Below are 10,550 nucleotides of genomic sequence, written 5' to 3'. Positions count from 1 at the left end.
GGGTGTCCCAGTTGTCTCCTGCCTGTCTGGCAGGCTCTCCAAGACCAATGAGTGGATCTGACCCAGGCACCTTTTAAATTACCATTTCTGCACTGGGATCTGGTATGTGAAATTTTGCAGTGGAATTTGGTGTATGAGATTTTTTTGTGTGTGTGCCCTTTGGGAGTAGAGTCTGTTTCCTATGGCCTTCTGGCTCTTCTGTATATAAGCCTTGTCTTCCTGGTATAGGACCCCCAGGACTGGGGAGCCTGACATGGGGCCTAAACTTCTCACTACTGGGGGAGAACCTGTGCAAAAGCAATTATCTCCCATATGTGGGTCACACACGTGTAGGTGTGGTTCTTGACTATACTACGTCTCTGCCCTCTTTACCAATCTGGTTTGTAGTTCCTTCTTTATATCTTTTTTTTTTTTTTTTTTAGGGCCGTACCTGCGGCACATGGATGTTCCCAGACGAGGGGTCGAATTGGAGCTGTAGCTGCTAGCCTAAACCACAGCCCCAGCAGCATGGGATCCAAGCCGTGTCTGCAACCCACAGCACAGCTCATGGCTCATGGCCAGATCCGTAACCCACTGAGTGAACCCGTGCCCTCATGGTTGCTAGTTAGGGAACTAAGGGACCTCCCCTTCTTTATATCTTTAACTGTGGAAAATATTTTCTGCTGGTTTTCAAGTTGTTTTCATAAGTAGTTGTGATTTTGGTGTGTCTGTTGGAGGTGAGCTCAGGGTCTTCCTCTTCGGCCATCTTGGCCACACCTCTAAACAGCTCTTGACTGTACAGAATATCAGAGTACAGAGTATTTAAAAAGGAAAGTACAGAGTATTTAAGAAGGAAAACTCAACAGCATGACATATTTTGTCTAAATGTAACTCAGAAGAGTGTTCCTGACTTTAAGTGCATTTATTAGACAAGAGAAAATAAGGTAGAAAGTTAAGAAGGTAAACAACAACAACAAAGAAACCAACAACAAAAAACCAAATTTAACAAAGTAAAGCAGTAGGGCGAAGATGGTGATGTGTGTTTCCTGTGGCTCACAGTCTGCTCAAGTCTCAGCTCAGGGCACTGGCCAGCGACTTGTTGGTCCAGTGCGCTCATCTGTCAGGCCCCTGACCCCACTCCTGGGCCAGTGCCCCATTCCCAGCATGCCCCGTGCCCGAAAGGGCAGCTCGCTTTGCAGAGGTGGCCAGTGCCGTGGAGGAGATGCCCAGAGCAGTACCCAAGAGGACTCAGGTTCCAGCAAGGACAAGGCAGCCAGTGAGGCTCTCAGCATAGCCAGTGAATGCCCCAGCCACCTAAGCACCACAGCAGAGGAAGGCCTTGAGGCTGATGCTGAATGAGCAGGGTCAGCAGGAAGACCTTGAGGAGAAGTTTGTGGACTGCATCACAGACAAGAGTGCCACGACCCAGCAGGGTTCTCTTGAGAGCCTGTGCCTGGCCTTGGCAGTTCACCTGCTCTCCTTCTTCTTGCTGAAGCTCTGCCTCACACTGATGGATGCTTTGGAAAAGTGCCTCAAGAAGGGAAACTGGAGGGATAGGCCCTGGACGCTGCCATGCTTGGCGCTATGCATGCATTGGTCCCTGGACCCAAGGGGAGGAGATATTCCACAACCTGCAGCCCCTACTGGTTTCTGTACTCAGTAGTGGCACAGCTAGTTCTGCTGCCCACATCTACTGCACTTTTGCTCTTGGCTTAGGCTGCTCTGTGGCTGCTGCCAATGTACAGGACCTGGTCTCTTGCCATACCCCCTTGGAAGGTGTTTTCAGCTGGACCTGTGGTATGGGTAGCTTCATAGCCTCTATGGTCCCTGCTAGCCTGGGTGGCCTGCTTTATGCTGCTCTGCAGGCCTGGGCATTGATACTCACCATTTGCTCCAGGGCCCACATCAGCTACTTCTTGGACAGACAGTTTCCCCAGCTTCCCCAGCTCTTGTCCAGTGAAACTGTGAACCTGTGGATCACCGGTGGAGAGACCATTGCATTGCTCTTTCAACTGGCCTGTGACCTTGAGAAGGATTTTGTTTATGAGGACATGGAGGCCCTCTGCAGTGCACTGCACACTCTGGCCATTGATAGTAAGTACTGTGCCAAGGCTGACTGCCAGTGCCAGTGCTTTACCTTCTGTGCTGTGCTGCACTTTGTTTAGGGCAGCAAATGTGAGGAAGAGATAGTCTGCTTTGAGCTGGAGGTGCTTTATGTGGACAGCTGGGCTCAGTGCTGGATCTACACCACTTTCAAGGATGTTCAGGGTTCTGGCATGCATCACCACCTCCAAAGCAACAAGCTGCTCCATGATATCTTTGGCCTGGGTGCTGTGCTGGTGCTGGATGCCACTGTCCTGAAGGCCTGCAAGATCTCATGGCGAGAAGCACCTGTACAATGCTGCTTCCTTCAAGGCCAGGACCAAGTCTTGGAAGCCATATGCAAGACAAGCTGGCAGACATCCTGTGAGGCAGGACTACCTAAAGAGGAGATTGTCCACATTCTTGCCTGTACTTTTAACAAAAAATAGTATAATATCTGGTCCCTGGCTGGAGTTGTTGCTTTATTTTTTTAATGACAAACCCGAAACAGACAAGAGTATGGGTGGCTGGAGGCCAGGCTGCTTGGGACCCTGGCACTTTGCCCCTGCACTTAGCCCTGTGATTTCTTCCTGCCCTGTCTCAGGCCAGGCCAGCTGTGTGCCTGTCACAGGGCTGTGGGGCAGACAGAAGAGGATTGTGCCTTCCTTTCTCAGGCCTTGCTCTTCTGGGCTGAACCACTTCCTTGGAGGTGAATGGTATCTGGATAAATGCCACTACAACAGGTGGGGGAGTGAGACTACCCGGAATGGATTTATGTGCTTATTTTTAAAGATTATTAGATATAATTAAATAGTGCTCAGCCTTCTGTGGCAAAAAAGAAAAATAGTAGGAAGGACTCATTAAACAACAACAAAAATACAAATTAACAAAGATTGGACAATGAAAGAAAAAAGATGATTCTTTGAAAATACCAAAATAGACCAATTTCTAGACAGTTGAGAAAAAGAGAAGACAAATAAGCACTGAATAATGAGAAACTCAGTGTGCTTCATGAAAGGCAAGATATTTTAAAAAGAAGAAATCTTTTATAAAAGCTTTTAAACAATCTAAATGGAAATAACAGATTCTGGGGAACTAAATTTCTAAATTTGACTCAAGAAGGGTCCAAAAATTCTCCCAGATTATGGAAGAAATTGAAAAAGTAGTCTAAAATATACTACTAAAATGGTCACTGTCTTTCAAATAATTTGTTATTTAAATTGTTCTAGAACACAGAAAAAGATGTATTCTTTTTCTAAACAGTGAACAAACCCTGAACCTACCTTAAAGAACAGAAAGGAAAATAAGTTAATCTCACTCATAAACAAAGATGCAAAATCTTGGTTGAAATGTTAACAAGTCAAACAATGTTCTTAAAGAAAGAATAGTGCATCCTGACTAAGAATGGTCTGTTCAAGGCATGCAAGGATATCCCAAGCCTAGTGAACATGTACACGTATTCTTGATAAAGCTGCAAATCATGGTGAACATACATTTTCTATTCTTTTTATATTTTTCTATTTTGCTACATGGCTTAATAACAGAATTGATTTTTGTTGCTCAAGGCAGTTCTGTAAAGTTGTCCTGGATACTGGCAAATTTAGTTATGAATCCTGAACCACTGTTCTTGGGGAAATATAGAACTAGGTTCCTGCAAGCTTGTGGTCACAATATTTTCATCAACTGATCAACATATAACTTTGTTTTATGCGTGATTCTGTTTAAAGACACCTTGTTAATATATATTGCTGATCCATTAGCATTGATCTCTCAGCCAACAGCCCTAGAAGAATAAGCTTATCTAACACAGAATTCTCCGTAAAGCCAGTCACAGGCTTCTCAAGCTTAGGAACACTAGATGCTGCTTTAGCAGTGTACTTGGGACTATTTTAGACAGTAAAATCACCCACAAAAAGCATGAAGACACATAAGACATGGCAGTAAACAGACCTGGAAGAGGACTCTGATTTACAGTATGAGCTGAAACAAGAAGGCAGGTTATCAACCTCAGGTTGAATGTGTGTGTCTCAAATTTGTGACTCAGATGTTTCCCCAGCTGTGCACCTGTCCTCGAATGGCAGTAACAACACTGCAAGTATTGATTTGGGGGTTATAAATAAATGCTAGTGAATGTGCAAATGCAGAATCTGGGTAATGAGGCCTTTCAATGCCACCATTATATTCCATTACGTTGATAAAACATCATTTACTGAGGCCCCAGCGCCAGGATGTTGGATGTCTCTAGCTTCTTCCTGTTGTTGATGATGACACAGTAAAACAGTAAATAATGCTGCAGAGACAAAAAAAAAAAAAAAGGAATTCAAGGATAGTTCAACAAAAAGGAATCTGTTAACATTATTCACCCTATTATTAAGGTGGAAAAAACAAAGTAACTTTGTGATATTCTGGATGGATGCCAGAAAACACATTTTTAAGAAGCTCTAAAACTCTTCTCTGAGGGCCATCACTAAGTGCAGTGCTTGAAAAGGTAAATAGATGCTACTCAGCAGATGTGACAGTGACCCTCCATTTTTCCTAAGAGGGTAAGTACTTTTGGGTTAGATTAATGTTTAGACGTTAATTTCACTGTGATTCTCAGTGATTATGCTGATGTCATTTAAAAAAATATTTCACTCTATCTTCAGCTCTTTGTTTGTTTATATCTTGGGGATATTTTGGTTTTTCGAATTTTAAATAAAAAGGCGTAGGGGCCCTAGCTATTATTCCAGGCTAGAAGTGGAGGTAGAGGTTCCTGAAAATCCAGGAGGTGCATGTTTCTGTGCTGATAGCACACAGCCTCCAGGTGAAGTTAGGAAAGCTCTCATTCCAAATGAAAGAATGTGAGCAGGGCCCCAAACCGTACAATGCACTTGGTCACGCTTTGACCTTTCTCATTATGTGGAGTAGCTGCAGGATTCATACAAATGGTGTTTTAATCATAGCATAAGTTATTAATTTAAACCAGACAAATTGCCTTTGGGGATTCTTCATTCTGTGTAGGAGTTTTTATAAACTTCCATGATTTTTCACCTAATTCTCCCTTGTTTACTTTTGTTGAGATATTGGCAGTGTTTTATAATTTAGACTTTTTCACCTTTGGAAGTAAACCAGGCTTGGAAAAAAAAAATTTTGTCAGAATTTTGGATGAATTAAAGTTGTGTGATTTATGAAATCAGGACTGCTAATTTGAGGAAGTATAAGGGATGGAGTGCAGCCCAGGCCTAGTCAGCACTGGGCCTCCTGACCCCATCTCAGTCTAAGTCCATGGCCTTTTGGGCCACATCTCCGTTTTGAGCCCAGTGAAACAATCAACCTGGATTTTCATGGTACTCAGCACAGACACACTGGGCTGAAAGGTATCACATGAGAAGCCAGTTAATCTCTGGATATTTACATAGATCAGCAAATGGTTTCTGACAGAATAGTTCATTTACCATCCTTTGGGCAAAATTTGTCCCCTGTGTGTGGTGAATTTGTCTCAAGGAATCAGAGGATGTGTGCAGTGGTTAATTAGCTGTCCAGTGTTTACATCCTGAAAAACCCACTCAGGGAGACAGCAGACCCAGTGGTTAACTATTTAGCCTTTATTATTGCCCACATTACCTCTGGAATACCCCCTCCCCTTTCTTTTTTCTACCACTTGGGATGAAGCTGAGGACCTGTCCCAGATCTTGCTGTGGATTGGTACCAGCTCTTGCCCTGGCCACACTCTGGGACAGGAGTACAGAAATGTTTGTTGAAATGTTAGGGCCTCTTTTAGGCAAGAATGAAGACACATGCAGTTTTACAAGCAACTGGACTGTAGTCATGAGGAAGAGATGGAGCTAATATGGTGGCAGAAAGATAGAAATTTAAAATTTCATGACATTGGAGAGGCCCTGGGTCCACCAATTCCAGAACTGTCTTGACTCTTGGACCTCCAGTTATGTGTTTTAATTGTTTTTGAGCCAAGTTGAGGTGAGCTTTCTCTTATATGCATGGTAAAGCTCTGTAATAATGCAGAGTGAGAATTATTCTCTGAAATTTTCCAAGTGTAAGACTTCTACTTCCCTTTTTGTGGATGCTCCCTCACTTTTAACCTTGAAGTTAAAAATCTCTCAAACTAACCACTTGTTATTTTGAATTCTTTCTTTCTTTCTTAGGAGCTAGATTGTTTATTTTATTGATAATATTATTGGAATAAATCTTCATTAAAAGATGATCATATTTATAGTTTTAAAAACAGCCTAGCAGAAATTGGTGCAACATTGTAAATCAACTATAATTTAAAAAAATAGATAAGATTCTCAACAAAATTTTAGCCAACTGAATCTAACAACATATAAAAAATATCATATACCATGAGTAAGTGGGATTCATCCCAGGTTCACAAGGATGATCAACATACTCATCAATCAACATATATACCATTTAACAAAAGAAAAGTCAAAAATCACATGATCATCTCAATAGATGCAGAAAAAGCATTTGACAGTGTCCAATATCCATTCATGATAAAAACTCTTACCAAAGTGGGTATAGAGGGAACATTCCTTAACATAATAAAAATCATTTATGACAAACCCACAGCAAATATAATACTCAATGGAGAAAAGCCGAAAGCCTTCCCACTAAAATCTGGAACAAGACAAGGATGCCCACTCTCACCACTGCTATTCAACATAGTATTGGAAGTCCTAGCCGCAACAATCAGACAAACAAAAGAAATAAAAGGTATCCAAATTGGAAGAGAAGAGGTAAAACTGTCCCTGTATGCAGATGACATGATACTGTATATAGAAAGCCGCAAGGATTCAACCCAGAAACTACTTGAACTGATCAACAAATTCAGCAAAGTAGCAGGATATAAGAATAACATTCAGGAATCAGTCGCATTTCTGTATACTAACAATGAAATATTAGAAAAGGAATACAAAAATACAATACCTTTTAAAATTGTACCCCCCAAAATCAAACACTACCTGGGAATACACCTGACCAAGGAGGTAAAGGACTTATATGCTGAGAACTATAAAACTTTCATCAAGGAAATTAAAGAAGATGTAAAGAAATGGAAAGATATTCCATGCTCCTGGGTTGGAAAAATTAGCATTGTAAAAATGGCCATACTACCCAAAGCAATCTCTGTAGATTCAATGCAATCCCTACCAAAGTACCCATGACATTTTTCACAGAACTAGAACAAACACTCCAAAAATGTATAAGGAACCACAAAAGACCCAGAATTGCCAAAGCAGTTCTGAGGAACAAAAACCAAGCAGGAGGCATAACGCTCCCAGACTTCAGGCAATATTACAAAACCACAGTCATCAAGACAGTGTGGTACTGGTATCAAAACAGACAGACAGACCAATGGAACAGACCAAAGAGAACCCAGAAATAAACCCGGACGCCTACGGTCAATTAATCTTTGACAAAGGAGGCAAGAATATAAAATGGGAAAAAGACACTCTTTTCACCTGCATGCAAATCAGTGCAACTAGAACACACTCTTACACCATGCACCAAAATAAACTCAAAATGGCTGAAAGACTTAAACAGAAGACAAGATACCATTAAACTCCTGGAAGAGAACACAGGCAAAACATTCTCTGACATCAACCTTACAAACGTTTTCTCAGGCCAGTCTCCCAAAGCAACAGAAAGAAGAGCAAAAATAAACCAATGGGGACCTAATCAAACTGACAAGCTTTTGCACAGGAAAGGAAACCATAAAAAAAATATGACTTACAGAATGGGAGAAAATAGTTTCCAATGATGCAACTGACAAGGGCTTAGTCTCTAAAATATACAATTCAACAGCAGAAAAGCCAGCAACCCAATCGAAAAATGGGCAAAAGACCTGAATAGACATTGCTCCAAAGAAGATATACAGATGGCCAACAAGCACATGAAACAATGCTCAACATCACTGCTTATTAGAGAAATGCAAATCAAAACTACTATGAGGTACCACCTCACACCAGTCAGAATGGCCATCATTAATAAGCCCACAAATAACAAATGCTGGAGGGGGTGTGGAGGAAAGGGAACCCTCCTGCACTGTTGGTGGGAATGTAAACTGGTACAACTACTATGGAAAACAGTATGGAGGCACCTTAGAAAACTATACATAGAACTACCATATGACCCAGCAATCCCACTCTTGGGCATATATCCGGACAAAACTTTCCTTGAAAAAGACACATGCACCCGCATGTTCATTGCAGCACTACTCACAACAGCCAAGATGTGAAAACAACCTAAATGTCCATTGACAGATGATTGGATTAGGAAGATGTGGTGAATAGATACACAATGGAATGCTACTCAGCCATAAAAAAGAACAAAATAATGTCATTTGCAGCAACATGGATGGAACTAGAGACTCTCATCCTGAGTGAAGTAAGTCAGAAAGACAAATACCATGTGATATCACTTATATATCTGGAATCTAATATACAGCACAAATGAACCTTTCCACAGAAAAGAAACTCATGGACTTGGAGAACAGACTTGTGGTTGCCAAGGGGGAGGGGGAGGGATTGGGTGGACTGGGAATTTGTGGTTGGTAGATGCAAACTCTTGCTGTATAGCACTGGGAACTATATCTAGTCATCTATGATGGAGCATGATAATGTGAGAAAAAAGGCTGTATATTTGTATGTGTAACTGGGTCACCATGCTGTACAGTAGAAAATTGACAGAACACTGTAAACCGGCTATAATGAAAAAATAAAAATCATTATAAAATGAAAAAAAATAAAATAACAAGTATACTTCTCCAAATATCTTTCTCAGAATGACAATTTAATGGACATAGATAACATACTACACTGGACTTTCTATTTTTTTTTTTTGTCTTTTGTCTTTCAAGGGCTGCACCTGCAGCATATGAAGGTTCCCAGGCTGGGCATCTAATCGGAGCTGTTGCTGCCAGCCTACACCACAGCCACAGCAACACGGTATCCAAGCCGTGTCTGCGACCTACACCACAGCTCACGGCAACATCGGATCCTTAACCCACTAAGCGCGGCCAGGGATTGAACCCGCAACCTCGTGGTTCCTAGTTGGATTCGTTTCTGCTGTTCCATGATGGGAACTCCTCTCTTTTTTTTTTTAATACACACAATTAGATTTTTGAATTTGGCCATTGTTTTCTTAAAATATTTACCTTTTAGTGTAGTGTGATGGTAATGATTAATAAATAACAGCCAACGTTTTTTTTCAAGCAATCTTGTTAATTTCTGTCTTATAACAATACCAAACAAAGAAAGTATAAGGCAAGGTGGTGGTTGTGCTTCATGAAGCCATTCGGGGATTCAGGTGCTGTTCTCTTCCTTCTTAGCCATGTCCTAAGATGTGTCCTTTCTTTATATGGTGCAAGCTGGCTTAGCAGTTATGTGTCTTATGTTCCAACCCAAAAGGTGGGTATGAAAGAATGGAGGGACAACATTTTCTTTGTGAGAAACAGAATGTTACTTTTGTTCTCATTTCCACTGTTGAGAACTTGGTCACATGGTCACATCTTTTTCCAAAGATAGCGAAGTATCGTTGATGGTTACTAGCTACTAGGCACTATTCTAAATGTGTTTGATTGGGTCACTTTGCTGTACAACTGAACTTGACAAAATATGGTAAATCAACTATACTTTAATAATAAAAAAATAGAAACTTTAGAATTCTTTTTTAATAGTGTTTTTAAGTCCCAGATCATGTTATAGTCGCTAATAGTGACTGTGCATTTACTGTTTGTATGTTCAACACTCTCATATGCATTTTGTGTGTATAGCATTTCATACTGTATATATGTATTTAATAACAGCACCTACTATAAGCTTATATTCAAATTTCTCCATAACGTTTTGAAAAATGTCATTTCCACACCTTAAAAAAGACTAAAGTAGGGAGAGATGCCTAAAGTTAGTGACAGGGATGGACCCAGGTGCAATCAGCTCTGTTACTGCCTCCCTGTGTAGATTTTACTGAATACTATTGGCTTCTCACTGTGTATCCATCCAGGAGATGTCATAGGCAGGCTGAGCAGAGAGGTAAATTTTATTATAAAGATTTGGAATTGAAAACACAACTAATTGTCTCCCTAAGGTACTATTCTGAAATAGATGGCAAAAATTAATATGAATGCTTCTGAACCAAGGACTGATTATATATTATTTTGATCCTTTTCATCTTCATTTTTATGTACTTTATTGTTAAAAATACGTATTAAAATAGATACATTAAAACTTCCCAGGACACTGAGTTATTTTATTTTATCCTTATAGTTCCTGCAGGAGTTATTTTACCTGTTGGCCTATGATGTTATTTGGGCCAACAAATAGACCTCCCCTAAGATGATATGGGGACCAAGGACAAAGGGCACCACTTGGTTTCTTTAAGATTTTTTTTATTCATTGTTTATTATTTATTTGCCAGTAACAAGCAAAACACATAACAACGAAGACAGCAGGACAAGGAGAAGGCTGAAGCTGAGATATCTCACAAATGCA

The 10,550-nt window shown here is 40.7% G+C and overlaps 1 pseudogene; it reads left to right on the top strand.

The window, feature by feature from the left end:
- The first annotated feature begins 594 nt into the window (after positions 1-594).
- LOC125115606 (interferon-related developmental regulator 2-like) lies at positions 595-2,449 on the top strand (annotated as a pseudogene).
- The last annotated feature ends 8,101 nt before the right edge of the window (positions 2,450-10,550 follow it).

The sequence above is a fragment of the Phacochoerus africanus genome, chromosome 15 (assembly GCF_016906955.1).
Source record: "Phacochoerus africanus isolate WHEZ1 chromosome 15, ROS_Pafr_v1, whole genome shotgun sequence".
In the NCBI taxonomy this organism is placed as follows: Eukaryota; Metazoa; Chordata; class Mammalia; order Artiodactyla; family Suidae; genus Phacochoerus; species Phacochoerus africanus.
The sequence above is the reverse complement of the archived record's forward strand: the minus strand, read 5'-3'. Positions and strand labels throughout refer to the sequence as shown.